The sequence below is a fragment of the Acomys russatus genome, chromosome 15 (assembly GCF_903995435.1).
Source record: "Acomys russatus chromosome 15, mAcoRus1.1, whole genome shotgun sequence".
Lineage (NCBI taxonomy): Eukaryota > Metazoa > Chordata > Mammalia > Rodentia > Muridae > Acomys > Acomys russatus.
The window spans coordinates 54,487,297-54,497,872 of record NC_067151.1 but is presented as its reverse complement, the minus strand read 5'-3'; positions in this window follow the sequence as shown (position 1 = coordinate 54,497,872).

The following is a 10,576-nucleotide window of genomic DNA, read 5'->3' as shown; positions in this document are numbered from 1 at the left end:
AAAACATTTTCCTATCTTGGTGCGTCTAATATTATGAATGTAAATCAAGCTCTCACATCTTGTCATTATCACTGTAAAACATCTATCTAGACCTAAAAACATCTTAGCCCCTAAACAACTAAGCCTAGTTGTAAAATTAAACTATATGCTCTTCAATCCTATCAGAAACTTGAGAAGGAATCAAATTAATTACCTGAGTATACAGGGAGTGAGGATTAGTAGCTTCCCAAATGAGAAGATGACAGAGACAATTTGCTTCCTGAATAGTTACCCAAAATGCTTTATAACAATGGAACATCATCTTCAGCTTTCTGGCCCAATATATATGACAGACATATTTGTGATGCAGGAACTATTGACAACATGCTTGCCCTGTCTTGGCAGAGTTTGGCCATCAACTCTATCGGCACTCAAGCTTGCCCATTTTTAGGAGGAATTCTGTCTGTGGTAGAAATGAGGACATTTTGTCCAGTGGCTTGTTTGCCACATTTGAAGCCATCCTCATAAGGAGGTTCTTTGATGCTCATTATCTTCTCTGAGATAGGCTGAGTGTTGCCAGGAGTTAATCTGTCTCATTGTAAATGTATCTTGTATAATGTAACTTGTATAATATACTTATCGTAAACAGCCTGCAATAGTACTTTCAAAGTACTGGAAGTAAACTTTGTATTATAATTGAGTTCTATGGGTACAATGGCCATCTTAGCAAAAGCAATCTACAGATTCAATGCAATCCTTACCAAAATGCTTATACAATTGTTTACTGACCTTGAAAGGTCAATTCTCTACTTCATATGGAAAAACAAAAACAAAATAACAAACAAATAAAAAAAAACCCTGAATAGCTGAAATGATCCTGTACAGTAAAAGAATTTATGAAGGAATCTTCATTCTGGATCTCAAGCTGTACTATAGAGCAACAGTAATAAAAAACAGCATGATACTAGCATAGAAATAGGCTGGTTGATCAATGGAATCAAGTCAGAGAACCAGAAATAAATCCACACAACTATGGACACTTGATTTTTGACAAAGAAGCCAAATCCATACGACGGAAAAAAGATAACATCTTCAACAAATGTTGTAAGTTGTACGGGATGGCTAGATATAGAAAAATGCAAATCGATCTATATTTATCACGTGCACAAAACTGAAGTCCAAATGGATTAAAGGCCTCAACATAAAACCAGTCAAAGTTGGGAAGAGCCTTGAACTCATTGGCACAGGAGGCAACTTCTTGAACAGAACACCAACAAGCTCTAAGAGTAATAATTAATAAATGGGACCTTAAGAAACTAAATAGCTTCTGTAAGGCAAATGACACAGTCAACAGAACAAAATGACAGCCTACAGACTGGGAAAAGATCTTCAGCAAACCTACATCTGACAAAGAGTTAATGTCCAAAATATATAACGAACTCAAGAAATTAAACACCACCAAACCAAATAACTCAATTAAAAAATGGAGTACAGAACTAAACAGAGAATTCTCAACAGAGGAATATAGATTGGCTGAGAAACACTTGAAGACATGCTCAACATCCCTAGTTATCAGGGCAATACAACTCAAAGCAAGTCTAAGATACCATCTTACACCTATCCAAATGGCTAAGATAAAAAACCCAGGTGACAGCACATGCTGCCGAGGATGTGGAGAAAAAGGAACACTCCTCCATTTCTGGTGGGAGTTCAAACTTGGACAACCACTTTGGAAATAAATCTAGCACTTTCTCAGGAACTATACCTAAAAGATTTTTCCACCATACAACAAGGACATTTGTTCAACATAGCAGCTTTATTTGTAATAGCCAAAAATCTGGAAGCAGCCTACATGTCCCTCAGCTGAAGAATGGCTAAAGAAACTGTGGTACATTTACACAGTAGAATACTACTCAGCTATTAAAAATAATGGAATCTTGAAATTTGCAGGCGAATAGATGGTATGAGAGAAGATCACCCTGAGTGAGGTAACCCAGACCCAGAAAGACATGCATGGTATATACTCACTCATAAGCTGATATTAGCCATGTAATACAGGATAACTACACTACAACACAGAGACTGATGCACCAGCCAAGGACCATATATATTGTGCACCTAGACCCTCCTTTCAGATGTAGTAGACAGGCAGCACAGTCTTCTTGTGGGTCCCACCTATGGGGAGCAGGGACTACTTCTGACCTGGACTCCGCTCCCCCCAATTTTCATCACTTCCTCCGGCAAGGCAGTCTTTCAAGGCCACAGAGGAAGAGGATACAGGTAGTACGAATGAGACTTGAAAGGTAGAAGTCAGATGTTAGGGGAGAAGGGCTCCCCTTTCTGAGGACTAAGGGAGGGAGGGAGAGAGGCTGAAGAAGAGAGAGGGGAATTGGGAGGGCATGAGGGAGGTGGATACAATTAGGATGTGAGGAATTTAAACTGCAGAACAAGCAGGTGACTTACATTGATAATCACAGTACAGGGGAATAGCTCTGAGACTGGCTGAGACATGAATGTTTAGGGGTGGACAATGCTTCTTGTTGGCTACAGAATCCCCATGGCTTTATTATTAGATGCTATTCTTATACAAAGAAGATCAATGAAGATTTAAAGATGTCCTTCTTCTGCTCTTACAGAGGGCAGAGAGTCAGTCCTAATGGTTCTTTGCATCATACACAACTCAGATATTTATAATTTTAGGACTGTATAATGCTCGTGAGAAAATCTATGTTTTCAGAAGAAAAGAACCAAACATTGTTCCTGCATTAGACCTGACAGGATTCATTCCTCTCAGCATTCTGGAAACTGACATCCTGCATCCTTCATGTTCCATCAAGAAATGCTTTTGTTGCTGTGCCTCATCAGTACAGGACATCTCCCAGGACAGCTTGGAAGAAACTTCCAATCCTAATCGGTCCAGCATTTCAGATTGTCCTACACAGGACTCTAATTAAGCCTGGAATCTCTCAACATTTAGAAATCTCACCACAGTTCTATTCATAGATTGTTTAAACATTTCCTCCAATTTCATTTAGGCCCCTACAAAGGTATTAATCATCCCATATCAGCCAGATGAAACCTTAAGATAACTATGCCCCATTTCCCCCAAGGCAGGTTAGGTTTTGAGTTGCTTTCTTCAGTGATAGATGTTTATTTTCATTGGGAGTTGGTTGTAAGCTGTATAAGACTTATTTAGGGAGAAAACAAGCTTGGACTCCGGGATGTGTCTCCTTTCCTTTATCTTTCTTTCTTAGGTTTGGAGAAAATTATCTTAACTGGATAAACCACTTACAATTTTTTCTTGTAAACCAAATTGCAGTTTGTTAATTCATCATCTTTATTGTTCTCTATCAAAACACATTTCCAGTGGGTGAGTTAGTGGCATGGGTGATTTCGGTGAGGTAGTGATAAACCTCTCAAAAGTATAGAAACCCCAAGGAAAGAACCACAGTAGACCAAGAGCTAGGGAAACAGAAGCAAGAGTAACTTCTTGACTAAGCATCTGCATACAAATGAATAGAATGTGTTCAATAAACACCATCAATTACAACAGCGAAAAATGTAAGGCACATGTTTATGAGCACAACAGAAATGATTCTAATTAGTGATTGCAGATAGAACATGATTGATAATAGGAATGTGAGAAAGCAAGAATATCTTCTATTATAACAAACACAAGAAACTGGATACAACCATCCTTGTTTGTTCTTCCAGCAGCTTGAAAGGCTGATGCAGAAGAATTACTTGAGCCAAGGAGGTTGAGACCAGTTGGGGCATCAAGAGGAACCCATATATAAGAATAAAAATAAACAAGGAAGGAAGGAAGAAGAACAGGAAAAGAGAGAGATAAAAAAAAAGAAGAAATACCAAGAGAATAATACAGGAGTTCCTGGTGTAAATCAGCGACAATCAAAAAGAACAATGTCAGATTAAAAAAATGGCTCAGTAGTTAAGGACACCTGTTGCTCTTGCAAAAGACAGAGGCTTGGTTTCCCAGAACCCACACAACAACTCAAAACTCTCTGTAATTCCAATTTCTTTGAACCTCTGCTGTTTCCCTCATGCACATGGTACACACACACCAAGGCATACATACATACACATAATAGAAAGGAACAATTTAACAAAAAGCAAAAGGAGCATGTGTGGAGAGCTAAACAGATAATCGTGTCATTTTAAATGGCTTGCCAGTGTTATGCTGTTCTTGTTACTGAATAATCACTGAGACAGTGTTGAACTAACGAGGTAGCAAACATTTACTAGTGTCTATTCTAAGTTAAGACTAAGCCTTCCCCTTGATTTCTGCATATTCATTAGCAATGTGTGATATCGAAAGACACTAAGAAATTGCCTCAGGTCTTATTAGTATCAGAAGTGACTTGCCTGTGAATTCCCTACAGAAGGATTCAACCTGATTGTTATAGGAGCCACTCTTTTCAGAAAAAAAGTGGCCACTTCCTGGGAGCATTCCAAATCAGGAGTTCAAGGGAAGTGCCAGTTGAATTATCTGGAAAGACGAATAGGTTTTGGTAATAAAAGAATGGAGAAGAGTCATTTAAGGCAAGACAAGGTGTTGAATCAAGAATATGGTTGGGACTGAGGGCATAGGTTGTGTGAACTCAGATGCATGGTGTGACAGGAAAATTTGAGAGAGTAAAGACCTGTGCTTGAAATGGGTATTTTTTTACAAGGGTGCTTTTTTGCATGTTTGGGGGAACCTGCAAAGACAGCACTCAACAGGATACCAACCAAGACACTGATAGAACTTGACTTATATCACTGGTAATAGTGATCTTAGCTGAAACAAAGAGGGTGGATATAGGTTGGGGTCAGTTCAGCAATGGAACTGAATTTGTGATAAAGAGACAATATATACCATAAGGATGATGAAGATGAGAAGATGATATTTAAAAGCTTTTAGTGCTAATATCTGTAGCAAAAGGTGACTGCTATTTGCTCACTAGCAAACATGACAGAAAGTGGGGGGGGGGGGGCGATTAGGGTGATTCTACCTAAGGGTACACATAGGATAGATTTGCTGGATTGATTTGGAACTCAGGAATAAGAACAGAGAGGATGGTAATCAATAGGAAATGAACAGCCTGTGGAGCGCATTGTCAGTCAGGGGACACAGGATTTCAGGCTGGAAAAGCATATAAAGCAACAAGACTTCATGATCAGAAATAGCACAGGAAAGCAAGATGAAATCACAGAAAAGAACACAGAACCAGGGTGGGTAGGAAACAGGAAGATCATTTCAGAATAGAACATGGGACAACATACCACATATGTCACTGACAGCCTTACAATATGAAAATATACATTCCTATTTCAGGGAGCACAAACAACATAGGCCTAACATTTCTGAATGTTAAGTATCTAGTGGCTGGGATTGACAGCAAATTCAAAGTACATGAATATGTAAATAACTCTATTAGATGGGCACTTCTCACACCAGTATTAATGTGATAGAGACTGGGGCCTGGGTAGATGAATGGAAGGCATCCCAAAGTTGTTCTCTCATTTCATTTGTCTAATAGCATTGTGACAGGGTAGAAGTGTCATCCCTCTTGGAAAGCATCTCTACAGCTCAACTTATAAGTGTTGCCGGAAGTCATGGAAATTATATAGATCAAACTCAACATCAGTCTGACAAGGATAAGAAGGGTAAACACAGATCTCATGCATCTCTTGGGCTGTGCTCCTCAGCTACTTAGTACATGGGAGACTTGACCTTTGAGGCTGGGATTTCTGATATGTCTCTTATGTTGGGAAGGGCAGGCAACTGTACCTGTTTCTTAATGTTCTGGTTCAATTTCTAGCCAACTCATTAAGAAAAGAAAGTAAAAGCTATTAGGAATTGGAGTTGATTAGTTTGTTGAGAAAACCATAAATTTATTTCTTTATAATATAAATACACTGCCCAGGGCTGACTTGCACCTGATTCTATAGCCATAGGTGTCCCCTTGTTCCAGTGAAGCCATGATGTATCCGAGGGAAATAATTTGCACATTGACTTCCACACTGCATTCAACATTAATTGAGCATTGGCTAATTCTGAATATGCATGATGACTTTTGAGTATGCTTTGATGGATTTCCTTGTATTGGGTGGCCACGAGCCGCAGGGCTGTCTGTGAGACATGAAGTGGGGTGAGAGGCACTTGTCCAGAAGGCTCAAGCCACTACTTGTCCTTGAGTTTCATTGTCTTCCATCCAAAGATTGCTGATCTGTGACAGCAAGGCGATAAGGTAGCACATTTGTCATTGCATGTGTCCTTTTTCACGCCTGGTAGAAGTGGGAAAAGCCTATTGATAAATGGTATAGGGATTTACTGTGCGTACTGATTCCAGGACATGACAAGCACTCAGAGCACAAGTGTTCTTTTTTTTTTTTTTTTTTTTTTAAGATTTATTATTTATTTATTTATTATGTATAAGGCCTACAAGCCAGAAGAGGGCACCAGATCACATTATAGATGGTTATGAGCTACCATGTGGTTGCTGGGAATTGAACTCATGACCATTGGAAAAGCAAGCAGTGCTCTTAGCCTCTGAGCCATCTCTCCAGCCCCAGCACAAGTGTTCTTAAGTAGACACTCGGAAAGGTTTTTGACAGAGCACAGAAGAAGTGAAGCTTCCCTTACTGAAGGAGGGCTCTCTTTACTAAGGGAGGGATGCTACTAATTCTAAAACATATAGCTGAGAATGCAAAATAGCACTATATCTTCCATGATTAGAAAACATATATGAATCTCAAAATTCTCCTCAAGTGATTTTCCATGTGTGATGCTGACCAATATTTCAGTCTTGTCACATTCTTACTTCCTAACTTAATCTTCAGCTGCAAAGATGAAATGAAAGACTTCACACAAAAGTAATCACCATCAGCACTTAATGATGTTTGCACAACAGTCAATTTTGACAAGATGTAAATAAGGTTTATTAGCACATTAGTAAAGGGTCGGACAAGATTAAGTATGGATATCAAAACTTTCTTGTTCTAAAATGTTGACAAAATATATTGTCAACATTCATATGCCTTGTATAATAACAAAAGGAACTTTATTTACAGTATCCCATCTAAATAAATAATAATAAAAATGGTTCATTGGTTAAATTTTTATGAGTTCCAGAAAATCTCTGAAGATACTCACCTTAAGTAGTCAGGTGAAGTTTTTCAGGTTGAACTTCTATTTAAGGACACTCTCTTCACACAGTGATAAAGTGAAGTCCTCCTCACACTCTGAGGGTCCTGAGAGCCTAAGTGGAAGAACTGTTCCAGACTTTGGAGGATGCTGACCTTTGAGGTCACAGCATTCAGGTTTAAAACAAAGGCAATCTGCCTCTAGTCAATGCCTTATCCTCCTATTTGCTGGTTCTTTTTAAAAGACTTTTTTTTCTGAATATATACAGCAAGTAGTTGATAATTCGTGAGCACATTTAAACTAACATTATGATTTGGTAAACCTGAAAGATAAACATTACTGTTTTTTAAAAATAAAGGGTGCCTAAGACCCTGCGGGCCACTCGTGCTAGGGAAGCATGCACGCTAACTTCAGATAATCACTTCTCCATTCTTTCCTTCAAATCCAGCCTCCCAGTCTCATTCCTAGCTCTGCAGCAGGCCACATGCTGCAGTCCCCTTTCCTCTCGGCCCCTATCTCCAGACTACATGGATGTTCTCCTCAAAGCTTCCTCCCCACTCATCATGCCATCCTAGCCCCAATTCCACCAGGGAAATCTTTGAGATTACAGTAGGCAAGCTTGCCCGAGAATCAACTAGGCCATCAAATCAGATAGGCCAGCTTCAGATCTTCACTATGTCTCCTCCCCTCCATATCCAATCCCACAGAAAAACCATTGAAATAGACAGGTAAACCCTATGGAAAGAGAAACAGACCTTTAAAGTCTCCCAACCACAAAAAGCCCATGACAAGATGGCTTTAACCCAAAATTCTACCAGACTTTCAAAGTTGATGTCAGTGCTCCTCAAATTATTCCACAAAATTAAAACAAAAAGATCATTGTCCAATTTGTTTTATGAGGTTACAGTTACCCTGATACTTAAAGTGCACAAAGACCCACAAAGAGAATTGAACACCAATTCCCTTTATGAACATAGATGCAAATATTCTCAATAAAATATTTGCAAATTGAATCCAAAAATACATCATAAAACTCATCCACCATGAGTAGTTTTCATCCCAGAAATGCAGGGATTGTTCAGCATGAGCAAGCCGATAAATGTAATTCACCATATAAACAAGCTGAAAGGCAAATCACATGAGCATCTTAATAGATGCAGAAAATGCCTTTGACAACATTCAACACTCCTTCCTGACACAAGCTCTGGAGAATTCAGCAACGCAAGGGATATCCCTCAAAATAATAATGTCAATTTACAGCAAGCTCATTGCCAATAGCAACTTAAATACAGAGACATTCAAAGCAATTACACTAAAATCAAGAACGAGACAAGGTTATCTATTTTCTCTGATAACTATGTAATATAGTACATGAAGTCATAGCTAAACCAATCAAAACAAAAGGAAAATAAACAAAAACAATAACTGAAGGAGATCAAGGGAACGCAAATTGAAAAGAAGAAGTCAAAGTATCTTATTTGTATATCATGTGATAATATGCATAAATAAACCTAAAATTTACTAAGAAAAATCCTACAGTAGTTAAATAATTTAAGCAAAGTAGCTAGATACAAAATTACTTCACAAAACACAGTGGCTCCCTATACACAAATGACAAATGGACTGAGAAAGAAATTGCAGTTACAAAAATGCGTTTCTCAATAGCCTCAAATAATTCAAAGTATCTTGTGGTAACTTGAACCAAGCAAGAGAAAAGCTTGTGTGAGTTAAAGTTTTGGAGACTGAAGAAAGAAATTTAAGATGATATCATATATTTGTAAAATTAATATGGTAAAAATGGCTATTCTACCAAAAGCCATCTACAATTTCAGTGTAATCTTCCTCAAAATTACAATGCAGTTTCTCAGAGATCTTGAAAGGACAATCATTAGTTTCTTATGGAAACACAAAAAACAAGAATAGTTAGAACAAAAAATAATAAAATAACTGCTAAAGGCATCACCATCTCTGGCCTCAAATTGTACTACAGAGCAAGAGCAGTAAAATAGCCTGATATTGGTACACATATTTCACTGGAATAGAGTTGAAAACCCAGGCATACATCCACTCAGCCCTGGACACCTGACGTTCTTTTTTTTTTTTTTAAGAAGCCAGAAATAAGCACCAAGGAAAAAGAGAGCATCTTCAACAAATGGTGCTGGTCAAACTGGACGGCTGTATGTACTAGGATCCAAGTAGTTCCATATTAATCACTTAGAACAAAACTCAATTCCAAATTGATTAAAGTCCTTAGCATTAAACCTGATACAATGAACCTTATAGAAGAAAAAGTAGGAACTTTCCTTGAATTCATTGACACAGGAAATAACTTTCTGAACACAACTGTTAGCTCAGGAACTAAAATCAACAAGCAATACATGGGTCTTCAAGACACCGCAAGGCAAAGAACACAATCATTTAGACAAAGTAGAAGCCTACAGAATGGTAAAAGATTTTTTGCCAACTGCAAGTCAGATATGTGGCTAATATCCAAAATATGTAAAGAACTAAAAAATTAGATATGAAGAAAACGAATAACTTAATTTTTAAAAATCAAGTACAGAGAATTGAAACAGAAGGAGGAGGCTCAAATGGCTGAGAAACACTTAAAGAAATGTTCTCTCTCTTAGTCATCAGGGAACTACAAACCATAGCTACTTTGAGATTTTATCTTATACCTGTCAGAATAGCCAAGATTAATTAAACAAGTGACAGCTCATGTTGGCAGTAACACTCATCCATTGCTGGTGGGAGTGCAAACTTGTACAGCAAATTCTCAGTAATTTGGGAATCAATGTACCTCAAGATCCAGCGGTAGCACTCATGGTTATATATCCAAAGGGCACTTCATCCTAAGAAAGAGACACTTGCTCAAATATATTCATGCTGCTATATTCATAATAGCCGGAAGCTGGAAACAACCTCATCCTCAATAGATGAGTAGATAACAAAAATGTGGTATTCTTTACCAATGGACTTTTACTTAGCTAATAAAGAATGTGTGTGTATCTATATCACTCTCTCTCTCTCTCTCTCTCTCTATATATATATATATATATATATATATATATATATATACATAATAGAAGGTGATCTAAATGAAATGGCTAAATAATGGGGGCATACAGAGACCACATTGACCATCTTATCACCAAATGAAGCTCTTAATGCCAGGATTGTGCTATATCTAATGATGTTGTTGGCTGAGGAACTCCCAAGGTGAAACAGGCTGCTGCTATGACTATAGGTTGCTCTTCATGAACTGTCTACACGACCACATTGCTGAAGACAATGCTACACGACTTATTGAGTATGTAGAAGTCAAGGTGGTGCCTACACAAAGCCTTTACTCCTATATTATAGTGTATGTGGTACAGGAAGGTACTATGTAAACCACCAAAGTATTAATTTAAACACCAACCCAGCCACAATCTCTTTGATCTACAATGG